This window comes from Rousettus aegyptiacus, unplaced genomic scaffold (assembly GCF_014176215.1).
Source record: "Rousettus aegyptiacus isolate mRouAeg1 unplaced genomic scaffold, mRouAeg1.p scaffold_m13_p_13, whole genome shotgun sequence".
Taxonomy (NCBI): domain Eukaryota; kingdom Metazoa; phylum Chordata; class Mammalia; order Chiroptera; family Pteropodidae; genus Rousettus; species Rousettus aegyptiacus.
In genome coordinates, this window is record NW_023416288.1 from 19,419,634 (window position 1) to 19,445,489 (window position 25,856).

The 25,856-nt window shown below is 40.0% G+C and overlaps 1 protein-coding gene across 6 annotated transcripts in view; it reads left to right on the plus strand.

Moving 5' to 3' along the window:
* The window catches only part of DYNC1I1 (dynein cytoplasmic 1 intermediate chain 1), a 343,203-nt gene that overhangs the window by 54,679 nt on the left and 262,668 nt on the right, over positions 1-25,856 (plus strand). For 2 of the 6 annotated variants that reach the window (XM_016131460.2, XM_016131461.2), the window contains exon 1: positions 8,126-8,348. The exons of 2 other annotated variants lie outside the window; for them this stretch is intronic. The gene's annotated coding sequence lies outside the window, so the exon portion shown is untranslated. Of the gene's footprint in view, positions 1-7,880; positions 8,035-8,125; positions 8,585-25,856 lie in introns of those variants that run through there. 2 more of the 6 variants (XM_016131455.2, XM_016131459.2) reach the window with 2 other exon arrangements.

Here is a 25,856-nt window from a genome sequence, read left to right on the forward strand (position 1 = left end):
TAAAGCATAATGCAGACCAATGTTGTTCTGATGGTGACGTTATCACCAATAAAAAGAACCCCCCTTGCTCTCTTCCTCCACTCTGCATGCTCACCTACAGCATATCCAAAGAATAGTTGGCATTTTGTGAGTAGTACTTAAAATATTGATTTCCCCATTTTTTCCTGCCTTAAATAATGTTTGTCTATAAATTATGCCTGACAGAATATATGTAGAACAAAAATCTACATCAGATTTGGAGACAATGGCTCAAAAAATAGATTCTGATTGAATTCAGGCATTATGGAATAAGATGGTTATGATTTTGTACAGGTAAAAAAAGAAGGCAATCTAAATAACTATGAAATTCAAAGGGCCACCGAAACGAGACTGCTAGTAAATTCATGAATAGGACACTTTTAGGAGTTGAGTGAATGTGTCAACTTTAAATTTTTCCTTTATGCATGGATAAAATTCCTGGAATTCCATTGGAAAATAAATAAATCTTTATCAACCTAATGTTTGAAAATAAAAGCAAATCACATGCATCCCAAAGGAGATGGGAATCTTAAAATTGTTAATAAGCCAGTGGCTCCATAGTGTAGTGGTCAGCACGTCTGTTTTACACACAGAAAGTCCTGAATTCTCGCCCCCAGTGGAGCCACGCCCCAGGTGGAGCCAGAGACCATTCCCCCTCCCACGCCCCCACCCCCTGCCGTGTACCAAAGGCCCCCCCCACTGCCCCCCCCCCCTTGCACACTGGGAGTGCTTGGGAGGAGATGTCCCACCTTCAGAGATCCAGTTCTTATGGGGAGACAGTAACATCTGTAGGTCAGGGGTGGAAGCGGTGGGGGCAGGGAATTAAAGAGGGGAAAAAATTGTTAATAAGCCAATTAACATTGAACCAATGTTCAAACATGTTCAAAGTAATATGTGATAGGAGCACTTTATCTTACACTAGGGATAATCTCAGAGTTTACTGGCTCCCTGTGTCTGTATTTAATTTCATTTTCTTCTGTTTCTTTGGAAATTCTTCCAAATTTCCAGCTTCTTAGAATTTCCTCTCTCTCTCTCTTTCCTTAACTCCATCATAGAAATGAAGCACGAAATATATTCTTATTTGTTGGCTTTGTTGAACAAAATTTGGATTTTTATTAATCCATTGACCTAAAATGTTTCAAAATGGTTTCTCTCAAAATACACATACATATTTCTTTTTGCAGTTCTTTTACTGTAAAAAAGTTTTCGGACTCTTAATGGTGGTTAATCATTCCATTTAACATAATCTTGTATGACCTTAATTATAGTTGACAAGTTAGAATGGTAAGAAACTAAACAGTTCAGTAATTAATCTCCATCAACATGAGCCTTTAGTGAGTGGGGAAGTTTGAGTTACAAATAAAGACATAACATTAAGGATGTCAAAATAACGAAAGACATATAATGGCTTTAAGCAGCTTGTAATATTTTAACTTCTATTACTTTTAGTTTATATGATCAGAAAACCTTGTATGAAAAAGTATTTTAAAGAGAGCCCATTAAATATAATTTCACTAACAAAAGATGAAAAATTAAAATTGAATTTAAAAAAATAGTCTTAAAAAAGGTTGATTCTCTTTCCTATTTAAATATTTTCGTGCAAAGTTAGAAAACAAAACAAATAATGATCCCAAGGCCCAATGACAAATGGACATAAAGCTAACTTTTAAAAGTATTTATGAATCATCCTTTATCAATTTCAGACCATTCAACATTTGAATACACATACACATATATTTGCAGCAATAATGAGTTCAATTTAAAATATCAGTTAGAAAAGCTTTCAAAATATGGTAAACACATCCAAGAGGCCAAAAAAAAAAAAAAAAAAAAAAAAAAGGCCCAAGTGAACCTTAAGAGCTTGTTCTTGTTGTTCCTGTAGGAGAGCATTAAACCATCAAAGGCTTTCTCACGTGCCAGTGGTAAGATGATCTCTTTTTAAAACTATCTTCCCATTAACTAGTTAAACTGATATTTTATAGTTACGCCATATTTTTGAAAATCTTCTGGTCAATAATGTGAATTGTACTACCCTATTGTTTTGTACACAGAGAGCAAGAAGAGACCTAAGGAAGAGGCCAGCTGTTCCTCATTGGTAGGTGGCAAGAGAACTTATTCAAAAGGCTGGTCTTGGACAGCTGGCAAGATGACTAGATCCCGGCATCTGTCTGCCAGAATCTTAAAAAGAATGTGTAGCTGTCTTAATGGGGTTCAGTCATGTATCTGGTCCAGGTAGTCTCAACAACACATTGCTCTTTCAAAACTGCATCCTCGTAAGTGGCCCCCACTATGGAACTGATGGACAGAAGTCACATTACAAGTACAGGGTAGGGGATGAGGAGCCTCGAATTGCCTGGGTCCAGCTCAAGGGTCAAGCAGCGCTTACTGTCCTCTCAATGACCTGCTCCAACATATCCTCCACAAAGAATTTCACTGGAATATGTAAAGAGAGGAAGGACCCGGAGGTCACAAAGGAACCGCTGACCACACAGCTGTATCCTCTCATCGCTAGAATAAAGGACACCTCCCTGGACGATAGACAAGGGCAGCACATCTTTCCAGTTCCAGAGAAGACTTCAGCAAGTGTATTATTATTAGATCCCTGGGGAGGGTTTCTTTCATGGCTCATTGCATCTCAATGGAACCAGAGTGGCGCAATAACCACTTAAGTGGTATGTGCTAGACGTGGTGTGCAGGATGATACTTGGTATTTATCTAGGAAGTGAGAGGGCACAATCTTCTTCATTCATCTTCATTCTATCCTTATCCTCATTCCCTTTCTAGCAAGGAAATGTGGCACTTCCTCTAACCGCAGCTTATCGTTTCTAATGTCTATAATGCATATCATAACACTGCCAAATGATGAGATTTAGTGTATGCTTAGGGACTTTCCAAAGGAAGAAGCTTATTATATAAACCTCTATTGCTTCTAAGTGACTTAATGTTGTTACTGGAATTTCTCTGGTATCTGACAGGCTTGTTGGAATACACATGCATGTTCATCATAGAGCAATTCGAATATAAGGATAAACTCAAAAGAAAAAGAAAAACCACTATAATCTAATCACCCCCAAATCTACCACCTTTAACATTTTTGTGTAACCTTCAATTATTTTTTTTTTTTTTAAGCATATCCACATAAAAATGTCTGGTGTTTACTTGGTGCTAATCACTATAACCAAGTTCTTTATAAGCATTATGTCATTTAATCCTATTACAATCTTAAAAGATGGGCACTGTTATGCCCATTTTACAGGTTAAGACATCGAGACTTAAAAGGTTTAATCAATTTCCACAGAATTACAGAGCTAGCGAATCATAGGAACTAGCTTTAATCCAGATATGCCTGACTCCAGAGCCTGTGTTCTTGATCTCAATGTAATATTTTTGATTTATACATTTCTTTAATACTAGAAAAGTGTATTATTTTATACAAACTGGTTTATAATTCTTTGTAAAGTATAATTCTATAATGAAGTAAGCATAAAAAGAAAGAGAAGTGAGAAACATTTAATATATAAAATTTGTATTCTAAAATACATAAAATATTTAGATTTCATGTCTCAGATAGCCAAATGATATTAAGAGTTAGCAATGAGAAATAACAAAGTACCATAAAGAAGAACATTCAGATTTGCTGGTTAGAGGCACATACACAGTACCAGTGTATATATATTTAATTACTTATAAATAAATACAGGTGACTTTTTAAAAGTCTTGGGAGAGCTATGGTACAGAGAGCTATTAAGATCAATTTTTCTAAGGAGCAGTTATGAAAACTATGAAATATGTTTCTAGGAAATAATTTAGAGAAGTAATTTACCAAAAATGTAGTTTAATTTCTTCTGGTGGGTAGGTTTACTTGATTCCTAGAAATATAAATTTGAAATAACAAGTAATGAGGCAGAACATGAGGAAGGATATAGATACTAATTTCACAGCTGGGAAAAATAAAGATATATATTTAAACACTGATGGAAAGTGAATTTAAAACAACATAAATAATTTATGTTGTGTAATCATTGGACTTTCCCCCCATAAATTTAAGTGCTTAAAATAATTTTTAAGATTTAAAAATTTTTATTTTTTGTGTAAATATTTTCATGGTTGATTGTTAAAAAACACATGTATTCTGGCTTATCATCACCCTGCAAAGAAAAGCTGATGGAAGAAAATTTAAGAAGAAGGAGGAGGAGCAAAGACACACAAGGCAAAAGTAACAGAGGTGAAAATATGGGTGATATTAATAAAATTATATTACAAATGTAGTTAATTATAAAATAATGGGAGTTGCATTCGGAAGTTATCCAAAAAGCATTTAGAAAAATTTAAAACTATACAGTAGACATCTCTGAATTCATTTTGAAAACTGAAGGCAAATTTCGTGTGTGTGTGTGCATTTATTTATTGAAGATTCTTTGAACTTACTATATGGAAGCATAGGCAGTGTCCCTTAATGAAAAATGTCTAGAAGACAAAAAGCTGGAATTGCTTTAGACGTTGGAATCATTGATTTCACTATAAGCCACTCTTCGATTTCTAATATATCTTCAAACACTAATAATGCACCTGCTCCTAGACATCTATTATTGTTTTGATCTGGTGCAAACAGACCAACTTGTCATATAATAGAAAAATACATAAAATATATCCTCCTGATATATATCTCACACAAACCATATATGACATTGGGCAGTGGTTTCAATTAGTTTCCTTATAGGATTTTATTCTGAATATGATGTAGAGCTCATATCATCACTGGAGAATATTTCCAAGCACTTTTTCCTTCTTTGGCACCTTATGTTTTTAATAGCTGATTCAGATGTCTCATGTTCTTTTTTTTTTTCTGCTTTGATTTTAAGGCTGTTGAATCCTGGGATGAATTTTTAGTTTTATTTCTTGCAACCAAAAATAATGAACTGAGGAATAACTTCCAGAGGAGATTCTTGTGCAGATGTGAAGGGATCTGGTATATAAGAGTGTTGTTATAACCTATGTGAAGTGGGGCTTTCGGAAAGTAAGTCAGACACAGGAACCATCTGTGGGGCCATGCCTATATCCAGTACTGATGAATGATAGGTGTACAAAGGCAGAGGAATCAATGTCTTGAAGGATAGTGGTGCCCCCCAAGGTCTGAGTGGTCCCCGAAGTCTGGTAATAACACAGATTGGTTGCTGAATTTAGGGGGTACGATGCTCTACTTTTTAAACTTTTCATGCAGACTGGATTAATAATAGCAAACCATGCCTAACATTTATTGAATGTTTCTAATTATATGCTGGTGGCTATGCCAAGTGCTTTGCATGGATTAACTCACTGAAATATCACAGGGGACAAGTAACTTTAATGCCCCCTTTTGACTTTTAGGAGGTTTGAGTCTCAGAGGAGTCTAGGAACATGTGCAAATATACCAAACCGGTAAGCAGTAGACAAGAGAATCTGATTGCAGAGTAAAGGAATTTAGCCATACTATTATTGTCTGGAGTATTCTAAAGCAACCTCTTAATGGCTAACAAGTTAGGAATTACCCAGCATGTTTTGCGGTAGTGATGAATCCCTTCTTGAAGACTTTCTTTCAAACTTTAGAGTAATAATTAGATTAAGAGGGGAAACAGGTATATTTGTAATGAGCAGTTTATAATTTTTAGGAGGGTGTATATGGGAACTCTCCTTTCTGCAGTTTTTTTTTTTTTTGTTGTTGTTGTTAATCTAGAATGCTCTAAAAAAATTTATTTATAAAAATAAGGTCTATGCCTCTTTTTCTGCTTGTTCTCTAACTCCATTCTCAAATGCATATCATCATCTGTCAAAATTTGTGTCTAACTATAAACACCCAGAACCTCCTCAACAAGGCCTTTCAGATGATAGATTCCCAGTTGGAGTGGGTTTTCTTCTCCATTTCTCACTGCAGATGTCTTCAATAATTCTACTTTTCCTAGCCCGCTTGGTATTAAAGCTAGTGTGTATTTTCATTAGATTTTGAGTTTCTAGAATACAGAGACCATTCATTTCTTATTCATTTCCAGTCCTGGACCCAATATCTGTACTATGCCTGGGCACATGAGAAAAAAAAAAAATGTTAACTCAATTTTTCTAGGTCTTTCCCCTGTATACAGGAGATATACTTAATTAAACTTTTTTTTCTCCCGTGAATTTGTCTTCTATTACAGGGATATCTCAGCCAAGAACCCAGGAGAGAAAAGGGAAAATTATTTTCCCTCTCCTACAGAGCAATAGGCTATACCATATAGCCTAGGTGTGTAGTTGGCTGTACCACGTAGGTCTGCGTAAATACCGTAAAAGAGAAAACCACAGGCCACGAATGGCATCACTTGTGCTAAAGCCCAGGAAGCCGAACCTAGATTTAATACTTGACCTAATTGCTGTTTGAACCTCTCCCAGAAACATAATCTTAATCAACCAGTCTGATATTCTCTGGTCAATACCAAAGAAGTAATCTGTCACTTGGTCCCTCTCTATCCTGCCTCCCGTTCTTATAGATAAAAGAAGTAATTTGCATGATAAAATCCTTGCCATTCCCTTCTTCCCAAAAGAAGTTGTCCCAGGTCTAAAAAGAATCCTTTCTTTTCTTTTGTTAATAGCTCCCTTGTCCCACCCTTCTTCCTATAAAAACATTCCATTTTGTACAACTCCTCTGAGAACTCTACTTGAGCTTGATTTATGAATCAATTAATAAAGCCAATTAGATCTTCAAATTTACTTGATTGACTTTTGTTTTAACAGTACATACACTCTGCGATGTTTACACAATCAGGAAATCACCTAAAAACAAAATTCTCAGAACATATCCCTGTTGTTAAGTAGTGTATCTAATTCGCAGCAGAGGCAAGTATTTTTTTTTAACAAAAGTTTTCTTCTGGAATATCTTGAGTTCCTTCTCTAAAAATATTTCACCTGTCTCATTTTTAGTACTATTAATGGTCACAATAATTTGCGAGTAGGAAAAATTGAAATAAAGATGGTCATTTCAGAGATAGATATGATACTATATTTACAATAAGATCTATATTTACTTTGAAATTACTGTAGAACTTGCTGATTAAATGAATTCATACATATTTATTGAGCACCTGTTATGCATCAAACACTGTTGGGTATTGCGGATACAGCAGTGAATAAGACACAGTCCTTGCCCTCTACTAACTTTCATTCTAATGTGTACAGTGTCCCTACATGTCGACTGAAAAATAATATCAACTAGGTGTTTCGTCACCAAAAAGGACTTATTGGGAGGGAGGTTGGGAGAAAAAGGGCTGTAACCCAGTGCACACAGACATGGGGAGCCACAGTGCACACTCTGGCCTAAGTGCCAAGATGGAGGAGTATTTACATAAGGGAAATTTAAGGGAAGGGGAAGTTAGAATCATAGAGCTTTATTATCATAAGCATAGAGTTCTTCCTAGGGTTCTTGCATGTAGGGTTCTTAGGATTATATAGAGTGCCAGAACTTCCATAAGCTCTAGCTCCTACCACAGACTCTCCCCACTAATGATTATGTGTCTTAAAAGTTCCAGTTAGTCTTTATTACACAGATATTGAAGAAACATGATGAAAAGCTTACCTACAAAATGGTGCCAAAACTGGGTTGGTGAGAATCCCAAACTCCATTTCTGGGCCTTAACACTTAGCTGTTATGACAAGTTCTGGGGCAGTCCAAGAATGGTGACCCAGGATTTTAAAAACTAGGATTCTAAGAAGCAATGCTATATGTACTTTTTTTTCTTCTGGGAAAAAATAGGGATAAATCAGTCTGTGTATAGCAGATAAACCAGAGCTTTCTATTTCTATCTAGATAACCGTAAAGTAGTAGTCTGGGAGTGAAAGTTGTTCAATGTCGGCATGTCAGCAAGAGCTCCCAAGACGCTGAAGCTCTTCTGTTTGCTGCAACTTAGGTGTGAGTCCAGCCGATTGCAAAGGGATGGACCGATTGACCTCCGCAGGTCCCCTGCTCGCTTCCAGCCTCTTGCCGGCGCCACCACCTCTCGGAGAGACCGGGTGAGGGAGAGGGGAAGCGGAGGACGCTCCTGCGGGAGGGGCGCGGGGCGTGGAGGGCGTGGGCCGGGGGCGGGGCGAGCCCCGCAGACTGGGTGCTCCGGGGAGCTGTCAGTGTCAGGCTCGGGGAGAGAGAGGAAGTGCTGGCTCCCGGAGGAGCGCGAGCCCTGCGGCCCGCGCAGCGTGAGACAGCACATCCTGCGCGCGCCGCGCCCGCCGCGCCCGCAGCCCCCGGGAGCCGCTCGAGCGCCGCCGCCGCTGCTGGGAGCCGCGGCTGCACTGGGGGAACCAGAGCCGCCGCTGCCGAGCGCGTCCAGGTAAACAGAAGAGGGGAGTCGAGCTCTCCCGCCACCCCCTCGGCGCCCCTCCTTCACCTTTCCCGCCTCGGTGTCCTCTGAGCTGGGAGCCGGGCAGGAGTGCGGCCCCTGCAGACGCAGCTGGACCCTTGCCTCGGCCCCCGCCCCAGGCTCCTGCGTGCTCCGCTGCGCCCTAAGGCGGCCAGAGCCCCACCAGCGGCGGCCCCCTGCGGCAGCTCCCCCTGCAGAGCCGAGAGGTGAGTGAAGAGGAGGGGTCGTGGTGTCATCACCTTGTTGCCCACCTTGTGAATTGGGAGGGGCGTCCTATTACGTCCGGCCACGGTCTTCCCTTAGGGAGCAGAAGGTCAGCGGCAGTGAAATCTGCACCCTTCTGGGCCACCAGCTGACGGCCCTTGGGGGAGGAGGGAGCTGCAGAGGGAGAGGATGCTGTTTGATTACATTTTCAGCTGTCTGCAAAGCTCTTAGATGCTGTTGCTACCCGCCAAGTTGGAGGGAGCGGATGCACTTCCAGCAGGGCATTAATTAACACGCAAGAAGATGCCAGTTTCTTCTCACTGCTGCAAAAAAGTGTGGCTGGGGGATGTGTTTTCATAAACACCTTCCCAGCCGCGTGGCTCTCCTTCCCCTACTTCCACTCCTGAATCGCCGTGGCCTTATAAATCTGTGCGTCGTCATCGTAAGGACTGTGATCCTGGCAGCAGTAATGGGTACTGAGTGTGCCGGAGGCTCAAGACTTGTACCTCTGCTAATAAGGTTAAGCAGAAACCCAGGATTAAGACAGGAAATTACTTAGGAAATCAGAGACTCAACAAAAATGCAGATTTGGAATACAGTCGTTATCCTGGCCTCTGCTACAACTAGGTAAGGGGCAGGAAAAAGCCAGCCATTTTCTTGCCTAGAATGCCTTTCAAGTGGGCATTCCAGATTTATTGTAATTCAGGGTTATGAAAAATTGCTTCCACATATTCCAGATTACCAGAAATCATAGCTAACAGTAAAGCATGTTAATTGCAGAAGATATTACAGGGCTAATAGCACAGATATGGGTGACTGTCTGTGTACATATTTTCATTGTGGAAATTTTATAGAGAAAGATGTTGATCAGTGTTCGTAAATTTGAAACAGAGCATTCCGTGCAAGTTGCATCCTGAGGGTACTAGTGGGAATGTGATTAATACTTTCTCTGATCATTAAAATGCCATTTTTTTCCCTGACAGTTTTGGTGTGGATAAAAGAGCCCTAACTCTACTCTTCTGCATATTTCTTAATAAAATAAAATCAGACTCTCATAGCACTTCTAAGTTATCAAATGTTCTTTTCAAAGGAACCAACTTTCCAATATTTAAGGTCTGAGGATCTAGTGCTTCAAGAGCCATTTCTCTTAAAAATCTTCTAGGACTATTGTTGGGATGTTGGGATAATATGATTGGGGGCCCACTGCAGGCTTTCCCTAGCCTGTCCACTTTGGGCCCAGTTTTGGGGCAAGCACATCTCTTTTTCTTCCTTATCTCTGGCCTCAGGCACGGATTCACCTACTTCCTCTCCTGGACCTTGGATACTGAAGCCTCAGCAACACAGTGCCCTGGAGGAGAGAGATGGCTCAGCCCCTCCCCCCACCCAGCCTGCTCTCCTCTCCTAGCAAAAACATGTCCTGAAGCTCTTTTGGTGTTAAAGGGCTACAGAGTTAGGTATAATCACCATTAGGGATATGGGCAGAGAAAAGAACCTACGCTCAGGACTGTGGGGCAGATTTCTTCCAGTGGTGGTTCCTGGTCTTTAGTTTCTAACTTCTGAGATGGTATGAGGAAGTCACCTAGCATTTCTGTCAGCATGTTTTATGTCTAAGAGGGGCCTCTATTAACTTTCTTTCCACCCCTTCTACTTTCCCAAACGCTCTTTCCTGAGTCTACATTTAATAAATTAGCCTTCTCCTTGACTCCAGTGCAGAGCCAAATAATTCTTGGAATTCATCCTGGGTGCTGCTCTGTCTATACTCACAACAGCCATGTAGAGCTTCGTAAAATACATGCCAAGTATTTAAATCCAGCCATGTCTCTTAGCACAGACTGTCTGCACAGGCTTCATCCACAGTTAGTTACCTAAATGGGTCATTCATTTTTTTTTTTTTGTCACCCTGTTTCTTTCTGTCACTTAATCTAGCATCAAATAAAAAGGTCACACACATCTGTTGCAAACACAAGTATATTCCCACACCACTTTCTTTTCTCTATATGTTGTTCCACCAAATAAAACAAAAGTTGATAATATACTGAGCGCTTTACCAGTGCTCAGTTCATTTAGTAGGTGCAGTGTAATACATTTACTAAATTCCTAATACATTTACTAAAGTGTATTGAGCACTTGACCAGGTATTACATTTCAAACTACTTTTCTATGTATTAATTTATTGCTCACCAAAATCTTATGAGATATTATTATTTATAATCCTATTTGACAGATGGGGAAACTAAAACACAAAGATGTCAGGTAACTTTCTGAAAATCGCTCAGCTAATATGTTGTAGAGCCGGGATTTGAACCTGGCAGTCTGACTTTACTCTTGTCATCTATGGAACAATTATACTGGTTAATTTTCATCTGTTCAATCCCAGGCTCTTTTAATCTTGTAAAGTAGGCATTAGTATCCATGTTTTGTAGATGACGAAACTGAGTTAAGTGACATACTCAATGTTATAGTTAATAAATAGCAGAGATAGGATTCAAATCAGATCTGTTCAACTCTAAGACCAGAACTCATCCATTTTAGGTAGTGTCCTCTCTTAGAAACAAACAAAAGAAGCCGAGCTTGTCCGTTTCAGGTTTGCTGCCCAACTTCCCTGTGAGCCATTGTTATTACCTTTATGCCTCGAGTGTAGTCATACTTTTTTTGACAGCTGATTGGTAGCTGTGGATGATAATGGAGACCCAAAGTAGGATCATTGCTCTTTCAAAATCAAATATTGCCTTCTTTCTGTCTACTTAATGAAACTACCTAATTCCCCCATAATAGTTTGTGGATCTCAAATGCCAGGTAAATGGTTGTCCCCTTGATCTGGGCATCTCTTTTACCAGAAACTTTGCGGCTTCTACATTCCCTAGAAACTGTGAGAAAATATGTTCTTTTGGGAACTTTGCTTGGACAATAAACTTTTAGGGTTGACTTATTTTGAGAATTAGCTACAGTTTATGTGACTCATATTTTATTTCTTTGAATTTATAAACCTTTGCCCAGATCCATGTAAAAATTATTCCTCTTGACTGGGAGCTTTTCATCGATATCTGAACTTATTTCCTTTACTTCTTCTCTACTGGAAGCCTGGCACCAGAATGTCAGAGTGAAGCTGACCATTGTAACATAGACAACACTGCCCAGAAGGCAACTCTGAGTGGCCCACATGTTCATAAAGCATATCCTGATTCTTTGGGTAGAGGAGGTTTCTTAAATAAGAGTCATAGGCACATGGAGGGCAGACACATGATATTTTCAGGTAGTAAATAAATAAAAAACAAAATTGATGAAAAATTTTATGCATTTGTGCATAATTGAAGTTTTCTAGGGGGGAAAAAAATAGGGCATTTGTGACTGGTCCAAATGTACTGTTTAAGAAAGGAGGGAGGAGCAAAGGCTACTCTGTTGAAATGTGTCGAAAACAAGGCAAATCTGTCCAGCCAGAGCCAGCCAAGATAAAATATTATTGGCTATCAAGATACTTTGGGCATTTCGCTGCCCGGGCATGCTAGAGGTGACCAGGTGTTAAGTACAATGTACACTAATGCACACTGCAAGCAAGTGTGGTCTCCAGGAGTGGCAGGCAGCCCTAGCACTGCTTGCCATTCATTGGGCACGTACCTCGTTTATATTCAAGGCTCATCAGATCACCCCAGCATCCCTGTGAGGCTGACATTTTTATCTTCATTTGATAAACAACATCTAATGCTTGGAAACAGTAAGCCACTTGGTCAAGGCCAAATGAGGCCAGTTAGTAGAGGGCTGGATTTCAAATCCCAAAGTCGGTTTATTCTCCTCCCATCTCATTGTTTCTCTATATGGGATGCCAAAAAATACTGTTTAGTGTAACTTTTTATTGTGGCAGGATGGAGAGTCCCTCAAGAACATGCTCAACACTGCAGATAGGAAAAGCCTAAATATATGCTCAAAGGGGAACAGAAAATGAGACATCTCTCAGAATGGCAGAGGATAAGCAATCCCTGCTTTTCCTTTTGTGTGCTGACGCCGCACATGTTTGATTCTCAAGTGTCAGGAGGTATCTTGCTAAGCACGAAATGTATAGTAGTCCAACTAAGACAGCCCAGGAAGTCGATTTTGCAGGGATAGCTGCAAGTCAAGACTTTATTCATTGCAAAGATGAATTTATTTCAAAACTAAATTCGAAGCTACTCGGTTTTCTCAGGCTTACCTGATGTAGTCCTGTGTGGTGATCCAGAACACTAACTTGCTAGTAAATCCTGGGAGCACCTCTGCTTAACAGATGACCTATGGGCCCTTTAGTTTTTAGTTAATGTCAATCCTGAGATCCTCAAGAATAGTTATGCTTGTTTCCAAAATTTACTGAATCCCTAACATTTTTATGCTTTATCCATGTTCTTGCTATACTCATAGAATGAGCCACTATTTCATTTTGGGATACAGATTAGCTAATGCCATCAGTGTGGCAAACACGCAAAGCAGAAATTTATGCTAGGGTCAAGGGCATTCTTTACAGTAAAAGTAATGAGTCTCAGGAACCGTAAAGGATGATTGCACTTGATCCGATCTGCCTGGGAACCAGTGTGCTTGCTTCATTATGCTTCAACAGCGTTTCTCCCTATGACCATGAAAGAATTTTTTGAACTTACTTATTTCTTTTATTTATTTTATTTTCCCATTCCCTTACCCACTTCCCTTTGGCATTCATCAGCTTGTTCTTTCTATTTGTGGGTCTTTCCCTGTTTGTTTATCCATTTTTTTTAGATTCTACGTTTAAGTAAAATCATATGGTATTTATCTTTGACATTTCATTTAGCATAAATACCCTCTAGTCTACTCATGTTGCAAATGGTGGGGTTTCCTTTTTTTATGGCTGAATAATATATCATTATGAATGTGTGTATGTATGTATGTGTGTGTGTGTATGTATATATATACGTACCACATTTTCTTTGTTCATCTATTGATGGGCACTTTGGTTGCTTCCATATCTTGGCTATTACTAATATTGCTGCAGTGAACATAGGGGTGCCTACATCTTTTTGAAACAGTGTTTTTGTTTTATTCAGATGAATTCTCAGACGTGGAATTGCTAGATTGTATGGCAGCTCTGTTTTTATTTTTTTGAGGAATTTCCATAGTGGCTGCACTAATTTACAATCCCGCTGACAGTGTATGAACATTCCCTTTCCTCCACATCCTCGCCAGCACTTGCTGTTTCTTGATTTCTTGATGATAGCCATTCTGACAGGTGTGAGATGTTCTCTCACTTTGGCTTTGATTTGCGTTTCTCTAATGATTAGTGATGTTGAACATCTTTTCATATGTCTCTTGGCCATCTGCATATCTTTTTTGGAGGAAAATCTATTCAGGCCCTCTACTCATTTTCTAATTGGTTTGTTATTTTAACACTAAGTTGTTTAAGTTACTTATATATTTTGAATATTCACCCCTTATCAGATGTATCATTTACAAATATCTCCCATTTAATAGGTTGTCTTCGTTTTATTGATCGTTTCCTTCACTGTGCAAAAGCTTTTTAATTTGATTTGGTCCCATTTGTTTATTTTTTTCTTTCGTTTCTCTTGCCCAAGAAGACATATGTAAAAGGATATTGCTAAGAGCTATGTCAAAGAGTTTATTGGCTATGCTTTCTTCTAGGAGTTTTATGGTTTCAGGTTTTTCATTTAAGTCTTTAATCCATTTTTAAATTTATTTTTGTATATGATGTAAGAAAGTTGACCAATTTAATTTTTTTACATGTATCTCTTCAGTTTTGCCAACACCATTTACTCTGTTGTATATCCTTGCCTCCTTTGTTATAGATTAATTGACCATATAAGAAAGGATTTATTTCCAGGCTCTTTATTCCATTCCATTGATCTATGCCGAGATCATATTCTTTTCAAAATTGTAGTATAACTGATAAAGAATTTTTGAAAATTCTATTAACTCTTTGCTTCCACCCATTTAGGTTGGCATATGACAGTTTTCATGTAAATTTAAAGAATCACAGTGAATGTGATTTCTAGAGTATTGTGAACTTGGACGTTTAAAAAGAAAATGACAAGATCATTCTTTGAATCCAATTAAAATCTAAAGATTATACCAACTTCAATTTAGAAAGTACCTGAAGGAGCTCTTTGACAAAAGATTGTCTTTGTACCTTGTGGTCAAGCATCACAGTAAGATTTGGGTTTCTTTTTTTTCCCCCTTCGGCAATGTGGAATATGGGGCTTTGTGAAAATGAAAGTGGGAACAGAGGTCCTGAGTGAATATCACTAGCTCTTCCCTTGCCTGCATGCTCTTTAGAAAGCCTTCATGGACATCAGGGGGATGTGATGCCAGCCTGAAGAGCATGCATTTATCTGAAACAGGTGCCGTGTTACATGTCATTGTGGGGCAGTTGCCAGGAGTCAAGTCCCCAGCCTTCTGTCCATGTGGCTCACACTCAAGGTGGGCAAGGCGGGAAAGAACTAGAGAGCTGCTGGTCCCATCTCCTGCCCTTAGGCAGGTGACTGTGGATAGCTGTCTTTTCTGTATTTAGTGATTTGCAGAAAGAAATAGGCCCACTCCAGTGTGTTTTTATTTCAGCGCTTTTTAGCTGAAAACGATTGCCTTCTTCAGGGGAACTTTGGCAATGTCCAGAGATGGTTTTGGTTATCACAGCTGTGGAGAGAGGATGGCTATGGGCAGGTATCTCTAGTGGGTAGAGGTCAGGGCTGCTGCTAAACAATCCACAGGACAGTCCCCACGAGAGAATTATCCTGCCCCAAATGTCAGTAAGGCCAAGGTTAAGAAGCCCCATTTCAGATGTTTGGTTTTCTCATTGAAATCTTCCCTGCTGTAATTTAAGTCCATTTATTTGTTTGTTTTTTTACCATGTAAGAGCACAACATCCAAGATGCAGCATAAGGTAATGAAGAAGAAACCAGGTATCCCGCTTACAGCCTATGTGAGCCGCAGTTTCCTTATCTGTAAAGTGGGGATCATACAAAGTTATTGTAAGGATTGTAGATAATGAGGGGTCCAGTATGTGGCACTCTCAATGCATGGAGATACTTTTTATTATCCAATAATAATTATATCACTCTGTAGCCTTCTCGTCTCAGGGACGTGTATGATCTTATTCTCCTTTGAACCAAAGATACATTTTTTATTTTAAATTTATTTTGAATTATACATGCATGCCTCCCTCCACTTCCAGACTCTGGGCTCCCTGAGGCCTCCCTGTATCTTCTATCAGAGGCACTTACATGGGGTAGATGCTTAACAAACTTTATTGAGCTGAAATATTAGCCAGAATAGATTCCACTCAGTTTTTCTTTTATTATAAGATTTAATTCTTTCCCCTTGGAACATCTTAATGTGTTTAGTGAAAACACTTACTTCCTGAAATGTAGCCCCTATGGCACTGTCTGGGCCTGATCTGAATGTGGGCTTGGTCATGCCTAGAATTTTGGAATCCTGTTGAGCATTTCTGCTGGGGAGGGAGAGTCGAGGACAGCTTTTCATTCTAGAAGTAACAGGCAGGATGGTTGAGTCATGTGTCTTAGTTACTTGATGAGCCTCTTGGGCTAATTCTCTTGATCTGGCTTTGATCTGACACTCTCCTCTGAGCAGTACAGTACTTTGGTTTCTTTCTGGTGGAAAGGGGAAATTTTGATTCCTTTGTCAGATTTCTGTTTTATACTAATGTCTAGAGTGAAGCCAAGAGCAATGTGGATGTTTTAAATTGTGCTAATGGATAAATAATGACACAATATTTTATATCCGTTGCCTATAATCGGTTTCCCTTTTAGAATGCAGGTTTTTCTACTCTAACCTGAAATAGTACCCATTTCTTTGTTTGACAAGCTGAAGATATGAGTAATTGAAATAGAATGAAATCCTCACCCTTTGAAAGTAGTTTTGATCCTGTAATGCACACATGGAAGCCTTTAAACGTTTATCAAGTCATTGAGTGTTATAACGAGCCCATGCAAAAAAGATGACATGAGATTCTGTCTCAGAATCAGCCTGTGGAATTTCAGTAGTTGGTAGATTTGGGTGGTTGAAAAGGTAAGGAGCCCCTGTGGGGACTGTGTGTTTTGACAGCGTCCCCTTTTAAAATGATGGTGTGTCTCCTGTTTCACCATCCACCCCATTGGGATCAAAATAGCAAGGGGTTGTGGGAATTGGTGTGTATTTTCGTAGAGGAAAGAATAACAAAAAACGTCTCTGCCCGTTTCCTTAAAAAGTGTGACTTTGTTCACTTTCAGAAGGTATAGGTTACCACCGTTTTGGAAAGAGGATCTTCCCCTTTGAATGCTTTCAGGCTCAGAGGAAAGCGAGGAGCTATTTACATAAGTTAAAATGCCAAACGAAATCTTCCAATGCAAATGTGGACCACCCAGGGACACTGTAAAGGCCAGGTTTGGGGTTTTGAATACAGATTTTCTTGCTTCCTCTTTTAAGCTTTTTAAATGTTTTTCGAATGCTGCTGAAAAGTAATTGGCACAATAGCAAAAATAAAATCCCTTATCTTTTGTCCTAGGGTTTAAAGGGGGGGGGAGGGGGCAACTGTACTTATTTCCCTTGAGAGTACCTTGTTTTAAAAAATAGAGAAATATGAATTCCTAAAATTTGAAGGCTGACCAGTTGTAGATTTTAAAGTAGATAAGAAAGTTGAGTTACAAAATAGTTGTAGGGGAGGAGGAGAGATTCTTTTCGTGTGTTCCCTTCCCCCAGCACATTCTGCAGAGACAGAGCCCTTTACCTCAGTCAGTTGGGCGGGACTTTGCTTCTGGGGATGGGCCAGGGTTTCCGAACCGCCTTTGACCATTTTGTCAGCACCACCACTGCCTTCCCAGACCCGGCAGCACCTGGAAAAGAGTTTCTAAGCTCCCTGGGGGAAAATGCAGAATGAAAGTTGCTTTAACCAGGACACACGTCCTGGGAACCATGTGGTTAATGACACTTCCTGCTTTCCCAGTCTTTATACCTCTTAAAAAAGAAGTTATTCATGACACTTGTTAAAGAAATGGTAAGACAGGATTTATTCCCGGGGACTAGTGTGATAGATGTCAGGACCAGTGCAGGGGGGCTTTGCAGTGGAGGAGAGAGACTGGGCTCAACTCCGAATGCAACAAGGAATAGTGGAACTTATAACCCAGGAGCAGGGTGGCAGTCTGTGGATGGAAAATTACTAAGAAACATCAAGAGTGGGGCGGGGTGCGGATTCAGGCTAGACATAACAGTATTCTTGCTGAAGGCAGGCCAGGTTGATTAGATATCACTTGACAGATGATGGGGGATGAAGAACCCAATCAGGTATCAATCAGATATCAGCCCTCTGATATTGAGGGTAGGGGATTCTGGCTAAACTGGCTTAACAGGATTCTCGCTAAAACTGGGCTCTTGAAAATATGCCCACAGACAGGGCCTGGTTGAAAAAGAGCCCGAGGAACCTGACTAGAGTTTGATCAAGGAGAGAATTTTTGTCACCACCTTCTGAGAGGGCATTTTACAGTGAAGCTTAGGGTGCTAAATCAAAGAAGGTGAAAAGTAACCAGAATGTGGGATCACTGGAGTAGATTTGGGTTATGGGATCAGGTTAAACTGCATCATGATGCAATGACAAATATCTCCCAAACCTGAGCAGAGTAACACAACAAAAACGATTTTTCTTTCTCATGCTATATGTCCAGTGTGGGTTGAGAAGGGACTCTGTTCACCATGTTCACTCAGACCCTTGTGCTGAGAGAGGCTTCCTCTTGATATATATATATTGCCCCAGTCCCTCACATTTCATTGGCCCAGGAGTTGTTAAGTATAGTTAGTCCAAGAGGAGAGGGACAAGAATTTTTGTGATTAACCCAAATGACTGTGGAAGGGAGGGACTTATCTGAGTTCCGCCTATTCTGGCTGCTAGCCACAGTCTCTAAAAGGCATCCATAGGAAGTTAGCTTAGATACAATCACCCGTATAATGATTTCAATATCCAACTTTAGCAGCACCCGGAAGAATGCCTATTTAGAATGTAAAATACATTTAGATGATTTTAGCATCATGAATAATAATAGGGTCCTGGAATTAGTGAGCTTACAAATCTAGATTTTACTTATAACGAATAAAAGAAATTTGTGTAGGGGGGAAATTAGCTTCCTTTAGTAGTTTTTCAATTATAGTCAAGAATGTTTATTTAGTACTGAGAACACTGGAGTGCCAGTCATGAACAAGACTGAATGCTTCGTGGTTATACATCATCACATATATCAATCAGTGGTTGTCACATAAGGTGATATGTCATAAGTATCTAATAGAGATATAACAAAATGCAAAGGGAGTTCAAAGAAGGGAGGTAATTAATAATTAAGTGAATAATTACCCTTTTGAATTTGCAGGCTGACCAAACCTCACTGTTAACGAGGCAAAACCATTTGTATAAATGTTTTATCTTCATCTTCCTCTTTTGTTCTTGCACCTGATTTGATCTCAGGACAAATCATAACAGTGATTAAGAGGTCGTATGAGAGCCTGATCTCTGGAGCTGGGGTTCAAATCCCGGTGTCACCACTTACTAGCTGGGCGACCTTGGCAAGTTACTTTGCCTCCCTGTGTTCCACATGAAGAAAATGAGGTAGGATCATGTTGAACATTTCTGTCTGTGCCCAAAGAGCAGTTTAGGGTTTAGGGTAATTGCACAGTAAGGACAAGATGGTCAGTCAGTGTTTTCCATGACTTATGAGGCATCCTTAGTCTAGAGGCCGCTAGAGTGTCAAGTTGACATCTATTCTGATCTTGGAATTCAGGTCTACTGAGGACACCTTTCCTAGTCCCCTTAATCTAACCCCAGCACTCCAAAGTCATATTAAATTAAAATCTAATGGGGTACAAATCCACTATGGCTAAACCACAGAGGCATTCTGCTTGTTTGAGTCTAGAAAGTTAAAGGTCCATATGCTTGGGAAGAGCATCATGGTAGAGCCCGGGTGTGGTATAGAAGGGAGGCTGTGGGGCTTATCTTGGCTAATGCATCCCCTCTCATTCCTCTATCTCTTCTTTGTCTCTCTCCTTCCCCCACCACTCCTCAGATGCAAAGTAGATGAACATGAGGTGATGATGTAGAGAGCTTGTGGGCTGTCAGCAGGTGAAGGAGTGGGCAAATAGGTATGAGAACACCTATCTATTGTAGCCCAAAATTCTAGGAGAAAGGAGAATTCATATCAATATAATGGAGAACTTTTGATTGATTCAAGCTATTCTTATTCAAAGTATGAACTGGGTTGCTTTAAAGGTAATGAGTTCCCAGTACTCAGGAGAGTTCAATACCACCACCCGTGAGAATTGTCCGTAAAGGGATTATTGTGCCAATGAGAGGTCAGACCAGTATTTGGTAATCTCTACATTATTTTTTCTCTTAATTTAAGAGTCTATATGATTTTGTGTACTACAGAGAGCCTTGCATCACCTTTACCTTTGGCCAAATTCTGTCATTCACTTAGGGGCAGAATAAATAAGAGGGTAGGTGCCAAATTGGAAAAATAGATGTGACAATCTATGTCTTCTTTTTTTTCCCATGTAACTGTTCAAGTTGTAACATTCATTCATTCACTCCTTCATTCAATAAACATTCTGTAAGCTTCTGCTAGACCCTGGGAATGTCATTAGCAATGTCGGGCCAGGTGGAAGGAAACTTAACAGCTTGTGACAACCATTAAAAATAAACAAAATAAATGGCTTGCCTCTAACTTCATTCCAAACTGGCCACATCATCATGTGGTCTAGGGCTTTCTTTCATTTGTTCATTTATTTGTTTGTCTGGTAATCTTTTAATGTGCCCTGATGATGCTCAAAGTCTGATCTGTCCTGCCAACAGCAGAGGCTAGACATATGCCATTTCAGAAGCATATCCCCCAAACCCCCAACTGCCATTTTCTTTTTATAGTGTGAAGAATAGAAAACTACCAGATGACTTGGAAGATAGAATTCCCACCCTGAATGCTTATTTTATGCAAAAAATGTTACAAATTCTAAGCATTCAATTTTGGGCACTTAATTTCTCACTTTTTCATTATGTACAGCAAAGGTGTGATATGTAAGGCAAATGTTAATTCCAGTTGTTTGCATTGCTTAACACATTCGACTAGACTGGATTGGTTTAACATGGAAATGTTTGATTTTCGTCCAGACTATGTGTTTTAAAAATAAATAACTTTCTTCTGAAGTGAAGCAGGACCAAAAGGCAGAAGGTCAGTTGTGACCTGAGAGTTTAGAACCACGCACACACCTTTCCAGCTTGTTTCCCATGGCACCACTTCGGGCCCATTTGGCTGCATGCTGTGGTCCAATTGAACCATTTGCCTTTCCCTAAACCAAGGCTGCCGCCTGTGGTCATTTCACTCACACTCACCCTCCTTCTATCGAAAATCTTTCTCCGGTTCACATCCTACATACATTTCAATGTCTGGTTCTTGTGGCCCCTCCTTCATGAAGCCCACCCCATGTTCCAGTTCTCGCATGCTCTCTGCCATGCATTAAACCTCTGTCAGGTACTCATCCCATTCTCCCTGGCAATGGAGCTGGTGTTTTCAGGCCTCGCCATATCGCAAGCTCTTTGAGACAGATGCTATCTGGATCATTTGTGTAAGTCCCAGAGCACCCAGAATAGCACTTGGCACTTTGTAGAGTCTCAAAGAGTATTCATTAAATTGCATTAACATAAAGATAAATTTAGCATCGTGGAGCCAAGTACTTGGCTTTCCTGGCTATTAGCAAATTAGAGAAGTTGGTCAATTAGTGTGCTTTTCCCTTCTTTACAAATGTAGGGGGATGTTGCCGCAGGTGCCCAAGGTATTTTCACACCACCCTCCCTCAGCAAATCATCTCACTCTCACTCCGCTCTTACCCCTGCTCCCTTCCTATAAAGGGTCACTGTGGAGCAGGTTCTGGAGTGGTGGGGAGAAGCGCGCTCTGGTCTATCAAAGGAATTTGGGGTTAGGTGACTGTATGTGCATAAGCGTGGGTGTATGCTCACGTGCTGAGACCATGAGCATGTGACCCTCTTGGGCATCAGCATTCTTATCTGGATGTAGTTAGGTGTCATATTGTAGCTGTAGTGACATATGATCAGTGACATCCAGTCGTCAGCTATTCAGAAGGGCAGGATTAAGGTCCGAATCTTAGTTTTGAGGGTCTAGATATTAGATTGTTCTTACGTAGCCGAAGTTCTCTAGGAACTTAGTTATGAATTCATAAAACCCAATGTAAGTATATGTTGTATATTAGGCTACAAACATAAAATGTCTACTTACTGACTTGTCAGGAGAAACCTAACTTCGCATGGGATCACAGTGTCCTTGCTTATAGGTCAGTATTCTGAACTCTTCTGAGAAGTTGGATTCTCAGTCTCAGAAGTCTGAGCCCGATATGGTTGGGAGAGTGTTAGCCTGAGGGTATCGAGGGTAGCCCTGAAGGCTCAGTACATCAGTAACATGGGCTTTGAAAAATCATGCAGGTGGCCCAATTTGTAGTACATTCGAAGGGCCAGGAAGAGGCAGAATCTAGGTGTGGCAATAATATGGCAATTGAGGACTAGATTCAGCGAAAGAGTTAGGAGGGAGGGTCACAGAGCAGACCCTGGAGAATTTCAAAGCCAACGGAACTTTTACCCTCTTTATAGAGAACAAGGCTGGGAGAAGAGGAAGGAGCTCAGGCAGGCTCATTTTGATGACATATTTGTTTATCCAACAAATGTTTATTCATTATCTCTTACCAGTCACTATCCTAAGTATTGGCAAGACATCGGTGAACAATATAGACAAAAATCTCTGTCTTAATTGGAGCTTAAACTCTACGAAAAGGGACAAACAATGAAAAATACTTAAATATGTTACAGAATATATTAGGTGATGATACATGTAATGAAGAAAAATAAGGCAGCAGAAAAAGCATGGGAATGCAGGTACAGTGGGGGGAAGTTTGTTCTTTCAAATAGGGTGGTCACGAGAGAACACAGGAAGGTGCAGTTTGATCTAAGTTTTGAAGAAGCTGGTATTTCAGATATTTAGGGGAAAGTATTGGGCAGAGAGAATAGTAGATGCGAAGTCCCTGAGGTGGGAGAGTAGCCAGCGTGTGTGAGGAACAGCAAGGAAGCAGGTCTGCAGATGAGACCAGAAAGGTAACGGGCTGGATTGTTTAGTGCCAAGGAGGCTATTGTAAGCCTTTGGCTTTTTCTTTGAGAGAGGAGCCATTAGAGAGTTTTAAGCAGAGAAGTAATCTGATTTGACTTGTGTTTTCAAAGAATTGCTGTTGCACCTGAGCCTAGATTGTTACGAAGCCAGTGGTAGAAATGAAGAGACCATTTAGGAGGCTTTTGCAGTAATCTGGATGAAAGATGGTGGTAGCTTGGACGGGGTGATGGGAGGAGAGGTAGTGAAAAGTAGACAGATTCTGGGTATGCTTGGAACATATAGCCCGAATAATTTACTAATTGATCAGATGTGGGATTCGATAGAAAGAAAAATCAGGGATGACATCAAGATTTTTGGCCTGAGTTCATTGGAAGACTGGAGTTGCCTTTAACTGAAGTGTGGAAGGCTGAAGAGTGGACGTGCGTGGAGGCAGGGTGTAGGGGACAGTTGTCATGGCTGGTGTTTCAAGATGGTAGCCTGGTACCGTCATGGTGACTCTTAATGGATGCACAGGAAAGATAATGTCAGCTGGTCAGGGCGTTGTTTTCCCTGGATGCACTAGAGAAAATCTGGAAAATGCACGCTTCTTTTCCTGTCATTTCAGACTCTATTCTCCTTTCTTTGTAATCCTTTTTATAGTTGTTCACTAATTATGTGGTTGTTTTCCATTATATTTGGTCAACCCCAGTGGTGATGTTTTGGTAATGTTGTGATAATTTTGACTTAGGAGATGTCTTCTGTTTAAGATAAGGTTTATTATGTCTCTACTTTGCCACTTCCCCAGGCTATGATTTGGTGGCAAAGGTCCAATTGCAGTGATGGTCTGGAAGGGGCAGCCTAACAGGGAGAAAAGGAGTTAGATGTGTTCACATAAGTTACAACTTTGGATAATTTGTTACTCCTTAGCATGGCCTTGAAAATTGAGATACAATTCTTCTTTCACTTTAATTCTTTCTGCCAAAATTGATTTTCTTCAAAAGCTGATATATACAAGGCTGCATCCTATTTTCACTCAAAGAGACAGATGGTTGAAACTGACTCCAGCTAAAAAAAATTTTTTTTAAGTCTTGAATTAAAATATATACATGAGTATCAGAAGGGGATAAGCCTTTTAGGACTGGTTGAGAATCTGTTCTGAGTCCTGCCTCATTCCACCGAGTTACCCATTCATGTACAGAATGCCTTGTGCTGGGGAGGCTAGGGACTTTGCAGCCAGGCTTTTCAGATGGGTATTTACTTCCAGAAAGAATATAAAGGTTGTGCTGATGGGACAAATAGCAAATACCCAAATCTCAAAGTCATTCAGCATTTGTGCTGACATGGTATGCAGGAAATATACCGTGGTCTTGCATTTCTGGCGGTATTGATTTTTTTTTTTTTTCACTCTTATGAGCATACCAGGGTAGCTGAAAAACCGGGTTGATCTTTTTAAGTACATCCGCCTTGCTGTGTTGTGCCTTGAAGTATCCTGGGATTTATGTTGAATTCCACCCCCACCCCCTTTCTTTCTTTGGTAGATTTAAACACATAGAGCTGAGCTTGCTTTGGTCGTTCTATGATAGAGCTTCCCCATCAGTGTTTTGCAAGTGGATTATAGGTTCCGGTGTACTTGGATGTTAATCTCTTGGCCCTCAGGGTAGTTAGAGCCCAGGTCAGTCTCCTATGGTAGTGAACAGTTTTGTTTGTTCACCCCCATAGTGCTGTGTGAATATCGTCATGATTTATAGGTGTGTCACATCATAGAAAATGTTTTCTGAGAAAGGACAATGGCAAGGATAAACTTACAGTTTAAAATTTGCAAATTTTGGAATTGATGTAGCCAGATATATTTCAAACTTTTTAACTGCAACTAGCAATAATAAATAATATTGATACATAACAATGAATGTTTATGTCCAAAACAGGTTTCATGAAATAATAGTTGCCCTTCACCATGTGTCCAATAGTCCTTCCGAATCTGTCAATCACAAAAATTGCTACCTATGACTACTAACTAGCTTTATTTTGTAACTCACCAGGGGATTGCAACCCATGTTAAAAAGGCTGGTATGGTATGTATTTCAAGCTAGGAATAAATGGTCTAGTGTTGCACTTGCTCAGGTCCTGCTGTGTTTCCCTGCTACCTACAGAGAAGTTCAGACCCCTTTAAAGCATGGCATAGCAGACCTCGGGCAGTAGGCTGACTGACTTGTCCAGGTTTTCCTGGTGTGGTCACTGAAATTCCTGTATCTGGAGAACCCCCTCTCTTTGGTGCAAACTGGGATGGATGGTTAGGCACTCAACCTTTGGGATCTGATCTCTGGCTGGATTTCCATCATCATCTTCCTCCATCTTTTTTTGTACTCAGCATTTTATCTGTTGCAAATTACTTGTCCATTCTCTTTTTTACTTACCTGCCTTTTGTCAATGCTTCCCTCTGGCTGAGATGCCCCACTCACCTTCTGCTGTCTGTAGGTCTGGTCTTCCTCTGTGGTGGTTTAACTCACCCACTCTATGAGCCTTCTCAGTGCCTTGTGATCACAGACTACATCGATTTATGGGATCTTTAGTAGCTCTGTGTTTTTCTCAGTTGCCTTATTCTTTATCACCTGCAGAACAAATATGAGAAGGAAAACCGCTGACATAAAAATGGGTGATTAAGGCAAAGAAAGAATACAAGGGGAACGGACTAAACCAATACAGATGCTAAAGCTGATAGAATAGGGCAAGGGAAGAGGAGAAATACATTAAGTTACAGGCAAACGCATAGTTAAGAGCATGTGCTCTGGACTCTTGGGTTTGAATCTTGGCTTTTCACATGTCAAAGTTGTTTGCTTTGGGTGTGAGGATAGAATATTGTATATACCTTAGCAGGTCCTTTCTCTACATGTGTTTCTCCACTTATTTTAACTTCGAGGGGGATCGATGATCCTTAAAATTATGTAGGCTTAATTACAAATTCATAAGTATTTAGTAGTTAATTTGGGAGAGTATTGAATTAAGTGGTTATAAGATGTCAAAATCTCAACATAATTTTAGAAGATTAAAACAAATGGACCGTGAACATTTATATTGCTGATTTATATTGAGAAAATCCATTTTAACTTTATTATTTAAACATTAACATCTTTCCTTTCCTTATTTTTAT